Source organism: Vicugna pacos, chromosome X (assembly GCF_048564905.1).
Source record: "Vicugna pacos chromosome X, VicPac4, whole genome shotgun sequence".
In the NCBI taxonomy this organism is placed as follows: Eukaryota; Metazoa; Chordata; class Mammalia; order Artiodactyla; family Camelidae; genus Vicugna; species Vicugna pacos.
In genome coordinates, this window is record NC_133023.1 from 27,412,512 (window position 1) to 27,437,781 (window position 25,270).

Sequence of the window (25,270 nt, forward strand, 5' to 3'; positions counted from 1 at the left end):
CGATCAAAGGGTGGAGAGCTCGGAGCTGTGATCTAGAGTCCGTGCTCTCCAGACAGGCCAGGCCGTGGGCGGGGCTGCTTTATAGGGATCTCATCAGCGGGGGAGGGGGCAGGGTTCTCGTCCACAGGCACAGCTGTGCTGCTCACGCTGCAGATCTCGCGGTGCCTCTGCACGGGGCCCGCTGCAGCCGCCGCCGCCTCACCGCCGCCATCTTGATTGGTGGTGTCATTTGCAGTTTCTCCACACGGTCACCGGGCTGCAATGTCAGGAGCAAGTCATGTGCCCGTGGCACCCTCTGAGCAAGTGAAACTAGACGAAGTACAAAGGGAAAAAAGGTTAGACTTTATTCTCTTACTCAGGTTCTCTTATTTCCTGGGAATCGTTAATGGGCTTTGCCTGCGAAGAGCCCCTCCTCTGCTTTTGTCCTGCTCCTGATTCTTGAGGGGCGCTGAGCGGTGAAGGTCCGTCTTCTTTAACCATTTCCTGCCGAGATTGGGCGTCGACATAACCCCGTGTAGAGGAGCCGAACTTCTCCCAGCTGCCTTTACTTATGTTTGATTGTCGCTAGGCCTTGGCCCTGACTGTTCGTGTCGCGGAACGATCCCCATTTGAAGTTTTATGGGTTCTAACGCTTTAGAGACAAAGGACACCAGACAGTTTAAGATACACGGTGGAAATATCAGCAAGAGAACAACAGCTATTAAGGGGCACAGGAAAGGCAGAAACCAAGTGACGCTGCGAAGGGCTTGTGTTACCCGCCTCCACGTTTGTTCGGCCAGATTAGGCTGGCTGCCTTCTGTTTGCCAAGTGGCTTTTTCTGGTAGCCTGCCTGCACTTTCTCCAGTCAGGCCACTTGCACTGACGTGGAAGCAACAGGATATATGGGCCAGCGCGCCGACCCCCTCCCCGGTCAGCTCAAAGATCCTAGAGTCTCTACTGGCAAAGCATATCGGGTTACTTATCTTTTACCATTTTTCGGAAAAGGAGTTTAGGTTGGAGAGAGGCTCCCAAGAGTAGTCAGAGGCGGCGCATTGTCTTGGGTTGTTACTCACTTGTGGTGTACCCCTGGGTAATCCCCTGCAGCGGAATCTAGAGTCTCCGTGGGCGGTGAGTCCAGATTCTCGTGCCGACCAGTTGACATTGGACGGCAAGAGCCAGTAGGTGGGCTTGCCTCCAGGCCTTTTTATCCTCTGACTTTTCTTCCTCTATATCTAAGTTACTGAATACCTGGTAGGCAACCTCAACCAGGCTAGAGGTGGGGGTGTCTGAGTCTATTTCCAGTTTCTGAAGTTTACGCCTAATGTCGGGGGCACTTTGGGAAATGAAATACAGCCTCAGGATTGCATCCCCTTCCAATGACTCAGGGATAGTGGTAGTATACATTCAGGGGCATTCCCTGAGGCTTTAGGGATGCTGACGTGTTTTCTGTTGGCTCCTGATTGATTTCCTTTACCATGTTCCAATTCCCGGATTTCTGTCCTGCAGTGTGGATTTCGTCGAGGATCATATTTTTGTAATGGATCAGCCTCTGTCTTCCACCCTCTTCTCCATGGTCTCAGTGTTTTTGGTTGGATTTGTTATCTGTGACCATTTGGCTCCCCGTTCTGAAAATAGCATGACCTGCATTGTTTCTGTTCTCTTTGCTTCCTCTAGAACTTTTGAAAAGATTGTGGCCTTTCTTCCTCTGTCAGGAGCAGATTGAGGAGGCTCTGGATGTCAGCCAGGTGGGGTCACGGGTCTGAAAGATTCCTCTCATCAGATTCAGGAACCCCTCTGAATCTTCAACCCCTTACTGTGACTTTTCCAGTTACACATATCAGAGGTGGTAAATGTAGTGTATACCTGGATAGGTCCTCCTCCTCCATTGAGGACCTGCGTCAAAAGGAGTACTCTTCCTGTCCGGTTATTGGACCTTGGCAGATAATTCATAGACCCATTGACAGGTCAACTTGCCCAATCTCTCAGCCAGTATTGGAGCCAGGCCATATTACATCGGGAAATTAAAGTTTCTGGGTTAAGTGTGATACCCGAAAAACTTCCAGTTCTGCAGGATGCACCCTAATAGGCTACCGTTATGTTGGATGTTTCGTTTTCCATAGTTTAGATATTCTGTTTTGGAGTTGTTTCCAAATACCAAGGGTGCAGTTGGAGTGATTTGTTGGTATGCCTCAAGATTTGATCCAAAAAGGATTTCTGGTTCGGGAAGTTTAGAACCAGCACCAAATTGTTAATGAATTTCTCAAGAGAGCAAAAGAGATGTTGGCTCTGATACAGTTGGGGGTTTTCTTTGAATTCATAAAGGCCTGTGCTTGAACTAGTCCTTCCTCAGTCAGAATATCCCACAAGAGGTTGAACAGAACTGCCTCTAAGCCAGAGTAGCTTAGCCATGTTAGTTTCTGACCAATTTGGTCCATTAGGGAGTGGCACAGCTGTCTGAGACAGGGGTCTCCTTTTTCCCCCTTTTGGCCAAAAGGAGGAGTTTTTGAACTTCCCGCTGGGTGAGCTCTAAAAGCACGAGGTACTCACCAGATCACTGTGGCAGCTGGCATTCTGTGCTGATACTAGGAGGAGCACCCATGGAACCTCAGTCAATGAAGAATCACCCAAGTTTCACCTCACAAGCAGGGGGAGAGGAGAGGTCAAGCAGTGTGTTTCCTGTTCTTGCCAGCAGTTCACAAGGCTTCCTGATAATGGGGTTCCTGGTCTTTCCAGTGGGTCTCACATCTGCCAATTCCACTTCAGAGAAACTAGTCCTGAATGGAAGAGAACAGGTCACCAGTCGTGTACCTACCTTGGGACCCTTTCAGATTCAGGCATCCTCAGTGCCTCCTTAACAGATCAAGCATCGTCATCCTATTTTGTCAGGTGGTCCTTATTACCTGGGGCTTTCCGTGGGCTCACCTCTTGGCTCACAAGGCTGGCCACTTTCCTCTACCAAACTGATAGTGACTATGGGGAATCCTACTGTTGATGCCTAGAGGTCAGTGAAGAGGGCAAAAAGCCCTTGTGTGGCTGCTGTAGCCTTGTACAGGAGTCAGGAGGACAACACTACTGGAGAGTCAGCAAGCAAGATTGCTGTGGCTCCCTCTCATTAACAGGTCTTTAAGTCCTTAGTGCCTCATTGTCCCCAGGTATCTGGTACCCCAGGAAGGCCAGTCAGAGGCAGTGGGCAGACACATGTGAGTTTCATTCTCCGATCCCCCAAATGCCACAGTATGATCCCTTCAAAGAGGCATAGTCCAGATTAATCTGGGGCTACACTGTGTGCACACCACAACTGGATATTGGGTTGTTGGACAGAGTTGCTCTGAATTCAGCCAAAGATTGCTGCTGCTTTACCTGGTCAGAGTGTACTCAAGATCAAAGTCAGTCATCCTCAAGCAAACCTCCCAAAGCCTCGGCCTTCCTCCTGCTCAAACGAAAGCACACCTAGAGCCTTGTGGATAGCTATCGGTGAAAGGCCTCAGTATATCCCATGTTGGTTGCCAAAATTTGTTACCGACCCTTTGAGTCGGCCCCAATAAGGATCCTTGTGCCCAGTGTCACTCATGCCAATAGGATGACCCAAAAGGCCATCGGCAGGGCTGCTGTATAGGGTTCTCCTCTACAGAAGGAAGGGCAGACTCCTTCAAGTTTAGATGCGCTTCAGATTGAAATGCTGGGTGCAGTATCTCTACACATCGTATCTATTGCCATCTTGAATTGAGGTGTTGTGTACAGTACTTCCGTACATGGCATGCCAGTTGGTGTATTGGGTACAAAGTTCTGCACTGAGAACTCTAATCTGACATTAGAAGCAAGACCTCTGCACATAGCCCTATATAGGCAAGGAAAACTAGACTAAGCATGGAAGAAGAGGTTAGACCTTAACCTAGATTTCATCTTACTTTTCTCAGGGACCCCAGTGGGCTTTGCTGGTGACACACATTCTGTATCCATTTATCTGCCCATGGATGTTTCAGCTGTTGTTGGGAGGTTTTTTTGCCTCCTAGAGATGAGTATTTCTTCCCTTGTGGACAGTGGTACTCCTCCCCTGGGGTTGAGCTATATAATAGTTTATACTGGTGAGTGATGACAGATAAGACAGGCCAGGAGTCCCACGAGTAGTGTAAGTCAGTTGTGGCTTCAGATATGTCTTGTTTTTCTACTTGGAAATAAGAGGAGGGAATATATGAGTGCTAATTACCACAGTAACTCAACAGATAAAAGACTGGGTGTGGATGACATGTGTTCTGAGTCAGTCTAGATGTTGTCTTTAGCTCAGACCTCTTTCCATGGTTTCTGAGCATGTGGCACACTAGAGAACAGGTATTGTGTGGCTCTGATTGCTGGCCTACACTGACACCAGTTACTGCCTGGAGTAGAAAGTTGGCTCAAGATACAGCCATTTGCAGGTTGAATGCAGAACCCTTTAAGATGGCCTATGTTCTTCAACTGAGCAGGGTAACAGGGGTGTATGTAGTGCAATGCTGAAAGCATAATTTATCATCCTTTTGTGCACACTTCCACCTCTAAGACGAAGGGTTTAGGGCTTGGAGGTGAGATGTCCATTATGACATTCAGAGTGAAAGTTTCACGTGGGAACTCTTCAAGTTAGATGAGCAGCTATAGCACTTTCAGTTTCTTCAATGGAGGCAGAGGTAGGGCTCTACATTTTGAATCAGGGAATGTGACCTAGTACTTCGATTAATTGGTTGATTCATTCAGCAAACATTAACTGAATATATCCTAAGAGTGAAACATAGACAATGTAGCCAGCATGTGTAGAAAAAGGAAATTAACTACTTACAGTTTCACAGGAACTATGGCAACTACCAAAAAAAGTGTGTTACTAAAATTTTTTGGGGGGTTATTTATAGCTCAGTGGTAGAGCACATCCTTGGCATGCGCAAGGTCCCCAGTGCCTCCCGTAAGGGGAAAATAAAATAAAATTTCTACCTTTGTTTTTTTGAGGATTTGGGCCTCTTAGTCTGCTCACCTACTTGTACGTATCAGTGAAAATGGGACAAGTCTACCCTAGCAGGTTTTTTCCCTTTCAATTAATTAATTATTTTTTGTCTGTTGTTCATTAAGAGACTGGATAATTTTGAACCTCAGCGATTTATCTGCAATGTTATTTAGGTTGCAAATTTCTATTTTGAAGAAGCTTTGGAAATCATACTAGACGCAATATGAACTACTGCTGTTTGATAGTCCATAACCATTCCTAAGACCTTAGGGAAGCCACTCTGTCTCATTGTGTGTGTGAAAAAAGGTGTTGTGCTCATCTGTCCTCAAACTGTTCCATCAATTATAATAGCTATTTCTTGAGATTTCTTTTTATCTATTTAAGGGATTTGAAAGTGTTAGTAAGAGTGATATTTTGTGTCTTAGGCATTGCCATCTCATGGTATTGGATCACAGGGGTAAACTGTCCCAGAGTCTCAACAGTTCCATATTAGTGATTTTCTAAAGTGAAATTTGATAACAAATTTAGTAACAAAGTAATTCATGTTTTCTATTGCATTTATTCTTTTCTTCCTTAAAAGAATCTTACATTTGTGAAGATTATTGTCTGTTTAATTGTATCTGTGTTCTTTAGGTCTATACATTATTTCTAGTAAAGGGCTAAAATTAAGAAAGTATGTTTCCAGTCAAATATGCTTTAATTTGATTTTTACATCATAATTAAAATTTATGTTTAAATATTAGCTAGCATAAATTCTTGTGCTTCTGAAACTTGAAGTCAAAAGTCGCTGCAGTGTAATTACAACTCTAAGCCTGTTAGCATCCTCAGTCCTTGAATGTCATTGCAGTTAGGAAATTATCTTAGTAAATACTGCTGAAGAAATTTTCTTCGAAGCTTTATATCTCTTCTGACAAAAACAAAAAAAGAAAATCAAGTACGGGAGAACACATCTCAGTATTTCTTAGCAGAAAATGGGAAGGGAGATGCTTTTCTTTCTCTAATCTGAGCCTAGACAAGAATTTGGTCTTCTTCTAATTTATAACTGAATTCTTATCAAGCATTACTCATACCCTGTCTCAGCCTACACAGTTTTTTTTTTCCCCCTCAAGACAATTTTAATTACAACTTAAAGTTCGCTGAAACATATTTTGGAAAGACCAATATGAATAACCTTTCTACATAAGAGGAAAATTATTTTATCCTAATAAAAACATGACCAAGAACACATAGAACAGCCTGAAGAAAAGAAATTAACATGAATCAGATCAAAGTGGTAAAATACTTATTATACAAAATAAGATGATATCATCCCATAATGTGCTAAGAAAAAAATCTGGTTGAAGATTTTATAAAGACTAGTAGAAGAAATGGTCTTAGAGAAATATAAATAATTTAAAATTGTATGCTAGAAAACATTTCTTAAGTGCTAATATGTAACAAATAATTAGGAAAAGAAATGAGTTCAGTGTACCCTGACAAAATATTTTTCCACCAAATACAACACTTGCAAGCACTGACATAATTATATAGAAATGTTATCCATGTACCAGGCTCAGAAATTTTATTTTCAATTTCTTCTCCGAGTAGATAAATATATAATTACACTTTTAGTAGTTCCAGCATGTTCCTTTAGTGGGAATTAGGTGACCCTGGTCAGGAGTATTGTTATCACATCCCTTTCTATATCCTCATTTGAAAAAAAAATCCATTTAATGTATAAATAGCTAAAGAAAAGCTGAACACACTTGGATCACTAGATTCCCCTTAAAAGTGTCAATCTTTTCAGACACAAAATAGATCTCAAGAAGCCTGGAGGGACTGGACCTTCATGAGTACTTAATTCTCATTTCCCATGTCACCAAACTCCATTAATTTCATGAATAACAAAGGACTGTGATTCATTGTTAGTGGTTATTATAAATAAGTGTAAATGTTTCCTTCCCTCTTACAAATTCTGGGTTTAGAAGAAGCATATTTGCTAAATCATTCAATTTTAATAAAACTGTATCATATTAATAATTGTTAATTTGAGCTCATGAAGGAAATGTCTAAAACCCAACTTAGGTGCTTATTTAACTCACAAGTATTTTGGTCGCAGAGGTACCCATTCCTGTCTCAGCACACTGTCACATAGCATACAAGGAAAGAATGTCACATTCTTGGAGAGAAACATTAGTAGCAATTCACACACGTAAACCGAAAGCATGAGCATTGAGATTGGATTTAGATTACAAATGTCAGTGGCCCATTTTTATAAAAGAGAAATATAAATTTAGAGGATGTACAGATTAGTTAAAATGTATAAAATGAGTTAAAACATGTAGTGCAATCATTGCACTATTTCTTTTAAAGTTACTTTCACTAGCACTGACCTGTAGAAACATCAAACTGCAGATTGAAATAAATCAGAAGATACTGCCCTTTGTGTTAAGAGATTAATTAGAATTACTAAAAGATAAATTAGTTGTATTCTAAGTAGACAAGTGACCTCACAACCTCAAAGACTCTATAATAGCTAGGCAGAACTCAGAAGAATACTAGATTCTAGAAACAGCTAGAGTGACCAAGACTGTCACTATCTTACAGAATCATATAACGGAATAAAATACAAATGGCAAGTACACAAACTACTGTGCATTGAAGAAAGGATGGCAAGAAATTTGCAAGGAAAAGCCCATTGGAAGAGATTGCATTTGAATTGAACCTTGCAGAATGCTAGGATTTTGAATAGGTTATGTTTGGGGCAAGGAAAATGATGAATTCTAACAGAAAGGAAAAGCTGTGTAACATAACATAAAAAGGGATATAAAACTGTGTAAGCTGTGTAAGACACTTTAAGGCAGGATATAGGTAAGCACAAAGTTTGCTTGGGAAAGAAGGGAAAGTCCAGCTTGAATCATGCATAAGGTAAGAGGGGACGAGTAGTGGGTGAGAAAACAAAGGAGTGTCAGGGACTCATTGTGGAGGGCTGGGTGCCAGAGTGAGGGACTAGGTGTGTGAACAAGTAATAACTAATGAGCAACAATCCAGGTAAATCAAACAGAAATGGTTGGGGAAAGTACTTTTCTGAGGAAAGACACATTGAAATAAGGCAGAAATGATAATTATATTTTAAAAAGTTAAAGATAGGGTAGGGATAAATTTGAGATAAAATCCCAAAGTGTAGAGGAATAACAAACAACAGGGCCAAGAAATATAGCCAAAATGTAAGCTAAAGCCCAAAATATAACCAAGATAGAAAAAGGAAGGGTTCTATCAGTTTATGTAGTGCCTAACATCTCCTAGAAGAGGGTGGAGCTAAGGAAGAGGATTATTCATAGCAAAGGAGCACTGAGGTTGCTGAGAGGTGAGGCTTAAAAGACAGGCATGGACACTGAGTGAGCTGTCCTCTCTCTGCACTTCATGAAATGAAGATTTGCTATGACTTAAAAGCACATAGTCAAGTTAGCAACTGAAAATGATCTAGGCCTGGCCTGGGAATGCAAATGGTAAAATGTTAGAGGAGACTTGAAGTGCCATATGAGAGGAATGCACTTGATGGTGATATTTGGTAGCAGTTACTGGAGAATAACACTATTCTCTCCGATAATCCATTAGTTCACACTTTCTCATAAACTTCTCTCCTAGAGAAGAAAGGAAGAGTTTGTGATTTCACTTTTCTTCTTTTCCTTTCTCCCCGCCCTCCTCCCCATTAGGCAGAACTGTTTACCAGTAAAAGTGCCTGGGGAAGAGATTGCTAGAAATAAGATAAGATAAGATAAAAAATAAGGTAGCTGGCCTGCCTAAGCAAAGTAGAAAATTCCTTTTGATTTGAGGAAAACTAAGAAATACACCAGGACCACGAAGTTTCTGGTCAGTATTTTGTGGTCCCACATTTTTTCAATAGAGACAATATTAGACAACAGACATAGGGAAATGATTTCAGAGATGAACAAAATCAAAGAATGTGATTATGAAGTTCATTATTGTAGCCTAAGAATGTAAATTTCAAAATGAAAAATATGTCCCTGCTTGTCCCTGCATGATGAACCAGCATATAGGTTTGATCCAAAGAGGGCTGTTCAGGGTGATAGGAAATGTGTTTGCTGGGGAAATGGGGAAAACTAGTAGCAGAACACTTTGGTTTCAAGTCTGGGGTTAATAAAATTCTTCTGAACCTTGTTTTGTATACATGACTTAAAATAGATAACTATAAAAATTTATTTCAAAAACTAATCTTTGAAAAGATATGTAACAGTATGAGCAGGCAGTAATTTAGTAAATGAAAAAACATGTCTTTCTCAAAGGCAAAATACACTTGATAATTAAGACAATACAGTGAGTAACCAGATAAAACTCTAAAATGAGAAAACACTCATAACTTTCTTAATGATACATTTCAATGAAAAAAGCAAAGGAAATTACATTTTTGTCACTCCATTTAAAAAATGTTAAACCAAGTTTCTCCTAAACAGGATTCACATGTGAAATATCTTTCAAAATGTAAAAGAATCTGTCTCTATTTATTCAAAAAGAACTTCAGTTGTTCATTGATTTCTTTTTCTTCTGAAGATAATGTTTTACTACTAGACTAGTGAAAGAAAGATAATTAAACCAATAAAGGAGGCAAAAGAAAAAAACCTGTCATAATAGAAAGGATGATGGAGTCAAAATTTGGTAAACTAGGTGTAAGTCATATTACACAGTACTGTGACCCTGGTTGGATGGTACTTATTTGGATTCTCTAGGTCTCAGCTTCCTTATCAGTAGCTAGAAAAAGGGAGATGATCAGATGGTCATGAGCTTCATGGTAGATTTAGTATGCTATGATTTCATGATATCACCACCTTTCACACTAGACACTGACTTAACTAGCAGTCCCCATTGATATACTATAATCCTGGAGAGGACTTTGTTGATTGCCTCCTTAACAGCCGTTTCTCCTTTCTTCTTAACTAATCCACTTTTTGTGGGTGTACCATTCCTTTTGTCAAAGACTTTTTTCTACAGACATGGTATACAATCCTGGATAATGAGATGCAAGGGGAACTCTCCTGTGTGGCTACTGGGAAAGGTTTGCCTTCTGGAAAAAGAGAAGCACAAGGAAAGATACTATTTGTCTTCTACTAGGAATAGCTGAATGAAGGTTTATTTAAGAACTTTGCTAGATTTTTTTGTATTTATTAATGCACATATTTTAAGCCAGCAGGCTGGGAATAGCTGAGCAAAAATGAATCCCTTATACTTTTTATGATAAATTGAATAACTACCCATCTGATTACTTCTACCACCTGCTTTCATGTAATACAAATTACTGAATTTCTTTATTTTTAAACCACTTGTGATCATGAGTTCTGCTTTTATGGCTGAGAAATCCTAAGTGACAGAGACAAAATTAGACAAATAAATCTTTAAGGGCAAAGTGAGAATATCTATTTACCTTTAACACCCCCCAGTGATTAGCATATACTGTGTAGTAGAACCTACATAAATGTTTATTTCTTTTTATGCTTTTTTCTGCATGCATTTTGTGTATCCATACCTTCTATGGTGAGTCAAAACATTTCCATGAATTTTTTTGCTCTTAAAGAAAGCATGAACTAGCAATGAACAAGTGGAATTTGAAATTAAAAATCCAGTGTCATTTACAATAGCACCCCCCAAAATGAAATACTTAGGTATATATCTAACAAAAAAGTACAAAATTTGTATGAGGAAAACTACAAAACTCTGATGAGAGATCAAAGAACTAAATAAGTGGAGAGATTCTCCATGTTCATGGATAGAAAGACTCAATATTGTCATCATGTCAGTTCTTCCTAACTTGATCTTTAGCCGCAATGCATTCCCAGTAAAAATCCCAGCAAACTATTTTGCAGTTATCGACAAACTGATTCTAAAGTTTATATGGAGAGACAAAAGATCCAGAATAGCCAACAAAATATTGAAAGTAAAGAACCAAATTAGAGCACTGACACAACCTGACTTTAAGAAATTACTGTGTAGGTACAGTAATCAAGACAGTATGGTATTTTATGAAAGAACAGTCAAATAGATCAAAGGAACAGAATAGAAAGCCCAGACATAGGCACATATAATATAGTCAGTTTATCTTTAACAAAGAAGCATAGGCTATACAATGGAGCAGGGGTAGTCTTTTCAACAAATGGTTCTGGGAAAACTGGACATCCACACAAAAAAATTAATCTAGGCATGACATTATACCCTTCACAAAAATTTATGCAAAATGGATAAATGTAAAACAAAAAACTATAAAACCCCTAGATGATAATATAAGAGGAAGCTGAGATGATCTTAGGTATGGCAATAAAATTTAGATCCAACAGCCAATGATTGATACATGAAAGAAATAAATGATAAGTTGGACTTGATTAAAACTAAAAACTTCTGCTGTCTGAAAAAACGCTGTCAAGAAAATTAGAAGATAAGCCACAGACTGGGAGAAAATATTTGCAAAAGACTTATCTGATAAAAGACTTATTAAAAATATACAAAGAATTCTTAAAACTCAAGGAAATATACTCAAATTGTTTTGATTTAAAATTTTGGTTACACAATAAAATAAACACATCTGAGTTAACATAAATCTGCAGAAATTTTACAGAAAAGCAAAGGAGTGAGCCCCAATGAATTTGATGTTCCTCAAAGGAACAGCTTAATAAATCATTGCATTAAGCCAAAGTAAAGAGCAGAGGATTCAAAATACAGTAAGTATACAGAATATTTTAGATCATTCTAACTGTGGACTGGATGTGACAGCCCAAAGAGAGTTATAACTCAGAGGCCCAAATAAAGTGAAATACATTATAACTATAGAGATTCCCACACATTTTAACTTAGTTAAAAATAAAAGTGAGAAAACTGGTATTTTTATTTTTGCTACTAAATTAGAAAATAATTTTAAAATCTGTATATGTACAACTCTGCTCCTTAAATTCATTCATAGAGTTCTGACAATGTTAATAAAGCACTCAGACTTCATTTATGTGTCTTATGATACCTGGGCTTTCCAACAGAATGGCTTCCTTATTATTTACAGTTGGTTTACCCCCCCCCCCACACACACATTTTTTTTTTAATGCAAAATTTCTCTGAAATCATTTTTAAGTAGCTGCCTTGTAGCAATATCCTGTGAGGTCTGTTTCAATTCAGATTTCTACAATTTATGAGCAACGTATTATTGTAGAGAAATAAAGTAACAGAGAATATTTATAAAAAGATTGTATATATAAAGAGTTCACCTGTATGTTTACATCAAAGTAAATTTCACATAGAGCCTTCACACTTGGAGGATGAAAAATTATTTTCTCTCTATCCTTTTAGGTTCTTGTCTGAGACACCCATGTATTAAAAAGACAGATTAACAGGAGAAAAACAAACAAAAGTTTAATAATGTACATGCATATCCATTGTATTAAACTATAATATACTGTATATATGAGAGAGAATGCAGGAAAATTGAGTAACTCTGAAATGGCCAAAGATACCACCTTAAATTTTATTTCCAGCTTAAGACAAAAGATGTTGGGGATAGGGAGGAGATCAGTTATGAGAGGTTGCCAGGAAAACACAGTGAACATGTGTAAGGTTGTTAAGCAGATTTAAGCCCACACCTTCTGCATAGATAACAGTTTGCAAAAATTGAGTCATTCCCCCTCTTCCTGGTACAGCAAGGGAGACCCTTACAAATGGAGACAAAATAGAAATTTTTCTTATAAATGTAAATATCTCTTCCTAAAGTATAACTTCTACTTGTGTTTTCAGAGCTTCTCTCATGTCTGCTTTTATTTTTAAATCAGCCTAAAATAATTCTCATGTCAAAGAGGCATATTTTGGGGTGACAAATTTTGCTCCCCTCACAGTGGTCAGGCAATTGTGCACATACTGTTTAGGACACTTTAACTTTGTGCAAAAAGCTACAAAATGAGAGTCTGGGAAATACAGTATTCAGTCTTTCAGTAGTAGCAAATTACTGCTTCATTAACTTTCTTTGTAGTTCAACGAAAACGTATTTGAAGGTTAACATTTAGGCCATTTGCATTAAGTGCAAAATGCAAGAATAAATTTAAAAAGCATTGATTGCATAGTTTTGATACAGGAAAAAGTGAGGGGCATGAGAGAATGGCCATGTCCCAGGTCTCAGTTGAGTCCCTGGGATACGCCCCCTCCAAGTGAGGGTCCTTGGCTTTGCTCAGGAAAGAATTCAAGAGTGAGCCGTGGTTGAGTAAGAGTAGATTTATTCAGAGAGATACACCCCATAGACAGAGTGCAGGCCATCTCAGAAGGCAAGGCCAAGAGGTACAGGGTTGGGTGTCTACTTTAAAGCAAAAGTAGATACACACTCCATAGATAGAGTGCAGGCCATCTCGGAAGGGGAGAGAGAAAGAGAGGCCACGAGATGCCATGTTGCTAGTTTTTATATGCTAAGAAGTGAGAGGATTACTCCAATTATTTTGGATAAGGATGGGGATTCCCACCAATTCGGCCACCACCCTCTCTTTGACCTTTCACGTTTAGCTTTGGAACTGTCATGGCACCTGTAGGTGTGTCATTCACCATGCAAATACATTACAATGTGTATAATGAAACTCAGGGTCCACTGGAGGTGGAGTCTCCTGCCATCTTGAGCCTCAGGATCTACTGGGAGTTGAATCTTTCATCATCTTAGTGCTAATTGCTGTGTCATTCCTTTAATGGCTGTCCCTGCCCCATTCCTTCCTGCCTCAGTTTGAGAAGGATAGGTATTAACTCTTCTCTAAATGTTTGGTAGAATTTACCTGTGAAGCCAGCTGTTCCTGGACTTTTCTTTGTTGGGAATTTTTCTTTTTTATTACTAATTCAGTTTTACTACTGATAATTGGTCTGTATTTTCTGGGTTTTTTTCTGGTTCAGTCTTGGGAGATTGTACTTTTCTAGGAATTGGTCCATTTCTTCTAGATTGTCTGTTTTGTTACCACACTGAGTTTTGGCTGATTGTTGTTCAAAAATTCAATACTGAGAGACAAGTGTTGGACAAAGGGAAGGATAGTTTTATTGAGGAAGCTTGCAATCCTGAAGAGAAGGTGGACTTGTGTCCCAAGGAACCAACTCCCAACTTGTCAGGTTTTGTTTGGAGATTATATAGGGAAAGAGGAAAGGGCTAAGTGATAGGAAGAGAGTAATCTTCTTTTTTCAGAGATGATTATCTCAATCACAGGGTCCGAAGTAGCCATCAAGCCTTGCTTGCAGTTGGAACATTATCTAATCATAAATCTCTGGTTAGCTAGTCCTGAAAAACAAGAAACAAGGAACAAAGACAGAGAGCTGAGAGTCCCTAGCTACAGTTTTACTGCCTGAATTACAGTTTCATTGATATATTATTGTTCATAGTAATCTCTTATGATCCTTTGTTGGTTGTAACTTCTCCTTTTTAATTTCTGATTTTATTTTTGTGAGCCTTCTCTTTTTTTCTTGAGAGCCTGCTAAAAGGTTATTAATTTTGTTTATCTTTTCAAAGAACCAGCTCTTACTTTCATTAATCTTTCTATTTTTTTTTTAGTCTCTATTTCATTTATTTCTGCTCTGATCTTTATGATTTCTCTCCTTCTACTAACTTTGGGTTTTGTCTGTTCATCTTTTTCTGGTTCACTTAGGTATAAAATTAGGTTGTTTATTTGAGTTTTTTCTTTTTTCCTGCTATAGGGTTGTATCACTAAGAACTTTTGTCTTAGAATTGCTTTTATTGTGTCCCATAGATTTTGGATCATTATATTTTAGTTTTCCTTTGTCTCCAGATATGTTCTGATTTCTTCTTTTATTTCCTCAGTGATACACTGATTCTTTAGTAACATGTTGTTTACCCTCCAAACTTCCAGTTATAAGATAAATAAGTATTAGGGATATAAAGTAAAACATGATAAATATAAGTAACATATTTCATAAATAGCAATATTATATGTGAAAGTTAAGAGAGTAAATCCTAGGAGTTCTCATCACAGGGAAAAATATTTTTTGGTTTCTTTAATTTTGTATCTATGAGATGATGAATGTTTACTAAACTTATTGTGATAATCGTTTCATGATATATGTAAGTCACATCATGCAGCACACCTTAAACTTTTACAGTGTTGTATGTCAATTATATCAATAAAACTGGAAGAAAAAAGTGAGTAAGGAGTCTCAGAAAGGATGGATTACTTGTAACCCTAAAGTTTTTGTCAGTGTCTCTCTTTGTTGAGCAAATTTTCACACATGTAGAGCAACGTATATGGAAGGCTTGTCATAAATAATAGAAATGTTATGGCTTAAGTAAGGCAGAATTATTTGTTGTATAAAAGAGGAAAAATGAAGGAATAATAAAAGGAAGTCTCAATTACAGAAAATATCATCACAGAGGTTGCAACAAAAAGTGAAACCTTCTGGATAGTAAATACATATCCAAGGGGGCTGAGAGCAATTTGCATAGTAGAAATGGGGACATCTCAGTAGTTAAAAGAGCTTCCAAATTAGCCTAGATTCTCAGTGGAATAAGATGGTTTCTTGTATGAATATGATGAAGACAAGGTGGCGATCTTCATAAATCTACACAAACCCCGTGAACTGCATTTGCTGTGAGGAAAAAACCAATGATAGAATATGCTGTGATATTGTGATTTATAAGGAAAATCTATTTGGTCTTTGTCAGGGTTCCTGGCTCTCAGCTCCCCAGATTTTTGGAATTTCCTGAACAATAAGGAATGGGAATATCTTTTGTTAAAATATTTGGTCTCTTGTCCTCAGTTCCTGAAAATTCTTCAGAGCCATAAAGGTGAAATGGGTATCTTGTTATTCACAACAAGCCCCTTTAAACCACAACTGGGTTTATGTCAATGAGATGACTTTTGGAAAGCAACTAAGGATGGGAGCTGGTTGCCAGGGGGAACCTACCATGTGAGTGGAAGACTGGAATTTTTATTCCTACCCCCTGACCTCCAGAGACCGGAGAAGAGCTGAAGATTAAACCAGTCAGCAATGGCTAATGATTTAATCAGTCGTGCCTAAGTAATAAAGCCTCTGTAAAAACCCAAAAGGAAGGGGCTAAGAGAGCTTCTACATTAGGGTACCAGAATGTTTCCATGTGTCACCATTCCAGGTCTCACACTCCATTAGGACAGAAGGTCCTTTATTCAGGACCTTCATCTGGCTGTTGATTTGTATTCTTTACTATACTTTGTAATAAATTGGGAATCTAGTGAGCAAACAGGTTTTCTGAGTTCTTTTTTTTTTTTCCACTTTTTTTTTCAATGTTGTGTCAATTTCTGGTGTGCAGTACATTGCTTCAGTCATACATGAATATACATATATTCATTTTCATATTCTCTTTCACCCCGTAAGCTACAAGATATTGAATATAGTTCCCTGTGCTATACAGTATAAACTTGTTAATCTATTTTATACATATTAGTCAGTATCTGCAAATCTTGAACTCCCAGTTTATCCCTTCCCATCCCCTTCCCCCCTGGTAACCATGGTTTCCTGAGTTCTTAAGCCACTCTAGCAAATTAATCATGGAAAAGATCATGGGAACCTCCAGTTTACAACTGGTGGGTCAGAAGCATAGGTAACAACCTGACCTTGCAATTGGCATCTGAAATGGAGGGCAGTCTTGTGGGACTGAGCCCTTAACATGTGGGATCTGATGCTGTTTCTGGGTAGATAGAGTCAGAAATGGATTAAATTATAAATTATAATTATAAATTAAATTATAAGACACCCAGCTGGTGTCTTGAGAATTATTGGTGTGGGGAAACATCCCCCATAGATTGGAAATTGGGTGACCAGAATCCTCACATGTGTATTAATTTCAGGTACCAGGATTGCTTTACACCTGAAATTTCTCTAGTTTCTACAACTGAAAATATTCTAGTTTTCTCTAGAGCCCCAAATGTTTTGGATATTTCCAAAAACAGTACTTGATACTTTTTTTTACCTGAGGTGCCACATCCTTGAGCATTTTTATAACATATCATTTCAATATCAGTCTACTCAAAATATCACTAAAAGTTTTCAGCTAATATACAAAATTAGTTGAGACCCTACACTTTCTATATTTTTAAATTTATTTCCTGCTAGAAACTTATCGACATTTTTATATCTACAATATAATGCATCTCAGAGGAAATTATTTTAACATACTTATTTCTACTTGGCCTAATATCTACGAAGTAAAAATGTTTCTTTTAATATATAATCAGCATCCACAGTTTTTAATAACAATTAAGAATTTCAGTATGTGAAATTCATTCATTTTCTATGTACAGATGACAGAAATGCCTTTTGATTTGAAAAGAACAATTTACTAGTTTTTTAAGGCCTTTGTATATGATACTCTTTTTTGGAAAGGTGATAGTGTATCAGTTAGCAATGAGTATTAAATGTGTCCTCAAAATATACCATCCCTGCTTGCTGTCATCATTGTGTGAACCTAAATAATACTGAACCCAATTCTGTTGAGGTGAAATGTAGGTTGGTAGGTATTAAATGATTTATTGTCTCTCTTCTCTCTGTTATCTCTATCTTTCTATGTCTTTTGAAAAATTATTTTGTTGTCCCATGCAGTTGTACATAGTTTATTGTGAATATATATTTTTTCTTTTTTCTTTTTTTTTTTTTTTTGACCTCTACTATTCTCATCCCAGAGGAGTATTGGAAACTTGACTATAAATTAGGGATGCTAATTTTCTATTGTGATTATATGTTTATTCTTATTGTTTTGAAGTCATGTATAGCATATTAATTTTTTTTTCAGCCTGAAGAGCTCAAAATTCAAAGATAGCATAGTCATTTAACCATTCTTGAAAGAACCAAATCGTTTCCTTTTTGTAAACAGTTTTCCTAGCAATTCCCATCATTTCACTGTCACAATGGTCTCATTAAGAATCCTAATTTATCCCATTATAGAGGTTGGCTCGTATCTGAAAACAAACATTGTTTGAGTGTTTACTATGTGTCAGGCACTCTTTGAGGCTCTAGAATTATAGATAACAATCTCTCGTTTGCATATAGACTAGTCAGGAAGGCAGATAAGCAAAGAGTTATACTAAGTTGTGAGTAAATTCTAAATGACTGGATAAAAAGTCACATGAGAGCAGAGTGGCAGCATGCCTGATCTTACTTTGGTCTTTTCTGTTTTAGTTATTTATACCTGTGTAACAAAGTAACACAAATTTAGCAGCTTAAAACAATACATCTTTATTATCTCACTGTTTCCTTGGATTAAGAGTCCAAACAAGACTTGACTGAGTCATCTGCTTAAGATCTCATACATTTTCAATCAAAGGATCAGTCAGACTTACCTAGTATGTATAGGATCATTTATACATGAAAAATAATACAGAATATTAAATATGTAAAATGAAGTTTAACTGTGCATGTAAAATTACACATATAATGATGTTTTATGGTAATAGTAAATCTTTATCTTCTTGAAAAGTAACATTTGATTTAACTGAATTCTCCTATGTAAAGCTTTGTGGAAAAAATAAACTACAGTGTGATCAGTGGTTTAATCAAATGCTCTGAAACCCTTTGCTGTGTGAATTCACAATATAACCTTAGAAAAATGCTAATATTAATTTATGATAGCATAGTAAGAAGTCAATTTTATTCTTTGAATTAGAACTGGAATATTAATATTTTACTCCATAATTTTACATAAGTCAAAATATAATTAATTTGGTATCTCAATTTATTAAAACATGGCTTGATCACACATACTTTGTCTTGGTATAAAAAAAATTAGGAAAAAGCAATAATCATGAAATTATATTGCTATTAAATAAGAAATATTGCTCTTAATCTAATAGATCATATTGAATGACAAATACTTATGTGGGAAATGTATCTACTAATTTATGTACTCAATTATATTGGTAAGTATATTGAAAAATGCAGTAATGCACTTAAATATGTAATCAAATCAATGTCTAAACCCATCTAGTTGACTCTTAGCCTAATTAAAATGTTCAATAACATCTTTGCTATTAAGAACCACATGTGGAATGACCTATAAAGTAGCCCTCTACTTGATGGCTTTATGTATGTACTTCAGAAACATTTCTACTTAACATTGCTATCAAGGGAAGGCCATTTGTTTCATTTTAGATCTTATACTTGAACTTTTGAATAAAAATGAAATAATTTATGTAAAAGTACTTTGAAAATAGAAATGGTTTTACAAAACTTCCACAGAGATTCATAGAAATTCTACAATTAGGGGAAGATGTACAAAAGCCCTGAAAATTCATACTCTCAAATACAAGAAATCCAAAGAAATTTCTGCTCATGTGTGGACAGGGGCAGATTGAATGGAGAAACCTGGAGCAAAATCATGCTCCAGTCCCTGAGGAAATGTACTTTCTAGGAGGAGGGGTTGACAGACCCTCACACAGAGCACACCAACACTGCACAGCACAAAGCCATGTACTGATACAACCCTGTGACTCTGTCTTCATGGTGGTGCCCATGTGAACACCTGTCCTGTGTAGTCCTGGATTCCCAAGAAGGAAACTACCTGACATTGCTGGAATTATTTGTATGGGGAAGGTAGGGGGATTGAGTACGGGCATCAATTATTATCTCTATGATGGGAGGAAAGAGGTCCTTGAGCTTGCGCTGGGTTAAGGAACAATTCCAGTTTGGCCACTTGCTGTGGCCTAGACAACCTGTCCTTCAAACCTTGGGCTTATTTTTGAGGTAAAACTAGACTCCCCTTTCCTCCTGGTAGATTTCTCTTCCAAGCATTTTCTGTCCTTTTCTATCTACAAATCTTGGTTAGAAACAATTCTAGTCTTTGCTTCCAAGATTTTGAATATCTTAGAGATTTTCTGTAAGTGGAATCATCTCATAATATTTGTCTTTTTGACTGGCTTCTTTTACTTACCACAGTATCCTCAAGGTTCATCCATGTTGTCACATATCCTTGCATCTCCTTCTTTTTTTAAAGATTTAATTCTTATTTTAAATGTTTCTATCTTATTTAAGGAATAATATTCCATTGTATGAATATACAAATTTTCTTTATCCATTTATCCATCAATGGACATTAACCTTCTTCCCACATCTTTGCTATTGTGACTAGTGCTCCAATAAACATGAGAGTACAGGTATCTCTTTGAGATCTTGATTTCAGTTCTTTTAGATATATACCCAGAAGTGAGATTGCAGGATCAGTGTTAGTTCTGTTTCTAATTTTTTTGAGGAAACTCCATACTGTTTTCCATAACGGCTATACCTCATATACCTTATACTAGATGAAAGAACAGTAATTTCTATTTTCACACATCAGTGTTAATTTTATGGGCCCACTTACTCTTAAATGAAACCATAGAATGTGGGGAAATACTATTGCAAAATTTTAAGTTTGCCATTTCAAGCTGAATTCTCAATAAGTTTAATTTATCTTTGTGTTCACTCCTCCCAACACAATTTAATTAATTAAATGAGGAAAGTAGATGAATGAGAAAGAGCATGAACTCTACACTCAAGATTGTCAAAATCAAGTGGAGAAGACAGATTTGTATAGAGATGCTCTATGGAGTAGGTGCTCCCTCCAGCTGGATGAGAAAAGCTTGCTGAGCATACATCAAATTTACAAGAATAAGAAAGATGCACGTCTGTTTTCAGTGAATGGAGCCTTGTACTGGGACAACCTTGCCCTCAACAAGATGCCCCTTGTAAGGCATAATCCTTGCTAGTGTTCATGGTATCCCAGAACATGGTTAATAATTTCTGTAATACAGTCAGCCAGACTGACAATTTCTGGAATAGAGAAATGAATGCATTTCTATATGATGGTTAGAGATGGGAATAACTGATTAACAGATGAGTTTGATCAAGGAAGATTAGTAGAAATTTGTCAATAAAACAATGAGGTGGCAAGGGACAAAAATGCTTGGGGAAGCAACTACGCACGACATTTAATGAACACTTGAGTGGCAAGTTCTAAGAATGGTTTGTCAGAAGTGTCAATAAATTGTTGCATCAGTAAGACAAAATGAAATTGAGGAGACCAGTAAAATTTAAGTCAAATAACAGGCTTTGTTTTACTGAAACCAGGAACTCAGTAGAAAGTATTGATTACAGGCACAGTCCGATTTCATCTGTGTGTTAGAAAGGGTCTCTGGAGTCAATGTTGGGAGTATATTAAAAGTTTGGAGGTAGAAATCAGAGTCAGGCATACTGGCTAAGAAGTTCTGGCAATATATCTCTACTGCCCTTTGGTTTTCCTTCTGTGATTCTGGCAAGGGATATCCAGGGGCCACAATTAGATTACTAGCAGTAGAAACAGAAAGAAAGATGTGAGAAGCAATAGTGTAAAAAGAGGTGACAATATTGTACTTGGAGTAAGGAATAGGAAGAAGGACAGGGGAACAAAGGACTGTAAACACGAATCTGGATGTAAAGGTTAATCTTTTTTTAAACTTTTTTTTAAATTCAAGTATAGTTGATGTACAATATTATATATTACAAGTATATAATATAGTGATTCACAATTTTTAAAGGTTATACTTCATTTATAGTTATTATAAAATATTGGCTGTATTCCCATGTTGTGCAGTATATCCTTGTAGCTTATTTTATACATAACAGTTTGTACCTCTTAATCTCCTACCCCCATATTGCCCCTCCCCTTTTCCTGTCTCTACTGGTAATTACTAGTTTGTATTCTATATATCTGTGAATCTCCTGCTTTTTCATTATATCCACGAGTGTGTTGTATTTTTTAGAGTTCACATATAAGTGATATTATATAGTATATTTCTTTCTCTGTCTGGCTTATTTCACTTAACACAATGCTCTCCAAGTCCATCTTTTCAAATTAGTTTTTGTTTTGTCAAATATATACCCAGGAGCAGAATTGCTGGGCCATATGGTAGTTCTGTTTTTAGTTTTCTGAGAAACCTCCATATTGTTTTCCATAGTAGCTGCACTAATTTACATTCCCACCAACTGTGCGTGAGAGTTCACTTTTCTCCACATCCTCACCAACATTTGTTATTTGTATTCTTTTTGATAATAGCCATTCTGACAGGTGTGTGGTGATATCTCCTTGTGATTTTGATTTACAGTTCCCTAATGATGGGCAGTGTTGAGCATCTTTTCATGTGCCTGTTGGCCATCTGCATTCCCTCTTCAGAAATACGTGTCTTCAATTCTTCTGCCCATTTTTTAATCAGGTTGTTTGTTTTTTTTAATGTTGAGCTGTATGAGCTATTTATATATGTTGGATATTAATCCCTTATTGGTCATATCATTTGCAAATATTTTCTCCCATTCAGGAGGTTGTCTGTGTATTTTGTCCATGGTTTCCTTTGCTTTGTAAAGCTTTTAAGTTTAATTATGTCCCATTTGTTTATTTTGGCTTTTATTTCCTTTGCTTTAGGAGATGGATCCAAAAAATATTGCTGATTAATGTCAAGGAGTGTTCTGCCTGTGTTTTCCTCTAGGAATTTTAGAGTATCCAGTCTTATATTTAGGTATTTAATCCATTTTGAGTTTATTTTTGTATATGATGTTAGAAAATGTTCTAGTTTTGTTCTTTTACAAACAGCAATCCAGCTTTTCCAGCACCACTTATTGAAGAGACTGTCTTTTCTCCATCGTATATTCTTGCCTCCTCTGTCACAGATGAATTGACCATAAGTGTGTGGATTTATTTCTGGGCTCTCTGTCCTGTTTGTTGATATATGTGTCTGTTTTTGTGCCAGTACCACACTGTTTTGATTACTGTAGCTTTGTAGTGTAGTATGGGGTCAGGGAATGTGATTCCTCGAGTTCTGTTCTTCTTTCTTAAGATTATTCTAGTCTTTTGTGTGTTCATACAAATTTTAAAGTTATTCTAGTTATGTTAAAAATGCCATTGCTATTTTGATAGAAATTGCATTGAATCTGTAGATTGCCTTGTGTAGTACAGTCATTTTAACAATATTAATTCTTCCAATCCAAGAACACATCATATCTTTCCATCTGTGTCATCTTCAATTTCTTTCTGGATGTAAAGATTAATCTTAATGATGATTTGGTTGATAGTCATAGTCAAAAGAAAGCAAATTTTAATTTACTTGCAGAGCAAATTGGTGGCAAATTTTTTAATAGAAACTTTTTTAACCAAGAAATGTGACAATAGTGGGGACGATAAGTATTAATTTCATTGTCACAATGGCTTCTGGAATCTAGGCACAGATTCATGGTATTTGCTGAGATAATGTGATACAGCATACTACATTTTTTTATTAAGAAATCCATTTGTGAACTTACAAAACAGAAACAGACTCACAAACATAGAAAACAAACTTAAAGTTACCAGGGGAATAAGGGATCAGGGAAGGATAAATTAGGAGTCTGAGATTTGCAGGTACTAATTAGTATATATAAAATAGATAAACAACAAGGTCTTACTGTTTAGCACAGGAAACTATATTCAGTATCTAGTAATAATGTATAATGATAAAGAATATGAAAAGGTATATATAATGGAATCAATATATGATACACCAGAAAATAATACAGCATTGTAAATCAACCGTACTTCAATAAAGATTTGTTTAATTAAAAAAAGAAATCCATTTGTATATTATTCCATTTAAGTATATATTATTTTCTCAAGTTATATCTATCGAAATAATCTCTGAGGCATACAGATAAAATTGTGTTCAAATGACTGAATTTTTCACTTCAGGCTTACCAATTTTTCTTTAAGTCTTTCATCATCACTGAGTTTTTCCACACATCTCTCTGGCTTAATTATTATTAATTATTTAATTAAAATTATCCTTTTCAAAATAACAGCAGTTATTCTGCCCTGGTCATATTATTATATAATTTTTCAAGTCAAGTAGTCATCTTGAATGATTAATAGCCTCTTTCTAGGGTATGCGGTTTAACATTTTATAATTTCAGTTTAGTTCTCATTTTCCTATCTAGCCTTCTAACTCATAATTTGCCCATGTAATTCAAACTAATTATAAAACCTGATAGGATCTAGGCTCTCAAAGTAAGAGAATTAGAACTTAAGATTTATAAGACAATATGGATATCTATCTAGATCGGTATCTTTTTATAAGATTGAGGTTATTTGTATCTAGAAGGCATCCATGACATGTTCAAGGTTACCTAGATAATTAGTCACAGAGCTAGGATTAGACCTTTCCTGCCAATTCACTTTTGTGTCTTTCCTTTCTGGGTCATTAATAGTTGGCCTTCTTGCAAAGTTGCATGCAACTGTGCTATTTGAGGAATGCAATTACCTAGAGACACAGAATGAACAAAATATTTTCTGAGTGTTTCTTATATAGTAGTCATGTAGAATGAAAATATGAAATCAAGAGCAGGGAGGAACTTGTACAAGTGACTGTAAGGACAGCTCACAGTGACAGGTACCTGCTATATTTCAGAGAATTTCATTTTTCTGGCCATAACCTCTAGACTTATAAAATAAGGAACTTTTTTCCAGCTTTGTTGAGATATAATTGACATCTACCTTTGAGTATGTTTAAGGTATACAATATGATGATTTGATATATGTACATATTGCAAAATTATTATCATAGTAAGGTTAGTTTACATGTCTATTACCTCACATAGTGACAGATTGTGTGTGTGTTGAAAACTTGTAAGATTTACTCTCTTAGCAACTTTCAAATAATACAGTATTTTTAACTATAGTCACTATGCTGTACATTACACCCTCAGAATTTATTAATCTTATAATTTACAACTGTCCTTTACTACATTTGCAGTCTCTTAGTCTGATTTTATTTAAATAAAAGTGGAGGAAAATAATTAAATCAGACTACAGATTATAGTTGCCTGAATAACTTATCTGACATAAGCAAAACAGGAATTATTTTCATTTATTTTATGTGTTGTTATATAGTAAATAAGAGAACATATTCAAAATGAACAATTTAGATGAAGTGTTAGAGAAATGGTAAATACACCATCTGTGTAAGACATAGAATTGAATGGAGACTAATTTATTGATACCTTCATAAAAATTGGCTAATCAATGGCCGGGAAACAGTTTGTAATTTATGTCAGAGAGCGATATTTTGGCAAATAAGAGTTTACTCCTTTTATATAGACAGTCATGGTTTGATACTCATTTACATGAGGTAGCCAAACTCCAGTTCAGGTTTCCTTCAGCCACACACAAAAACACTGAAAATTATAATTTTATAATCATGAAGTGTAATTGCTTATGACTACTATATTTCAGGGGAAAAAAACAACTGAATTTTAAATTAAAATTAGGATACCATAACAATTCAAATAAAACTAAAAGAGCAATTTCTTGTTTTCTCA

At 36.5% G+C, this 25,270-nt stretch overlaps 1 protein-coding gene across 2 annotated transcripts in view; it reads left to right on the top strand.

Annotated features, from left to right (window-relative positions):
- Nucleotides 1–251: 251 nt before the first annotated feature.
- Nucleotides 252–25,270, top strand: part of LOC102535981 (melanoma-associated antigen B16) — a 70,799-nt gene continuing 45,780 nt past the window's right edge. The window contains exon 1 of one of the 2 annotated variants that reach the window (XM_072956047.1): nucleotides 252–335. The gene's annotated coding sequence lies outside the window, so the exon portion shown is untranslated. The remainder of the gene's footprint in view (nucleotides 336–25,270) is intronic. The other variant, XR_012067483.1, reaches the window with a different exon arrangement.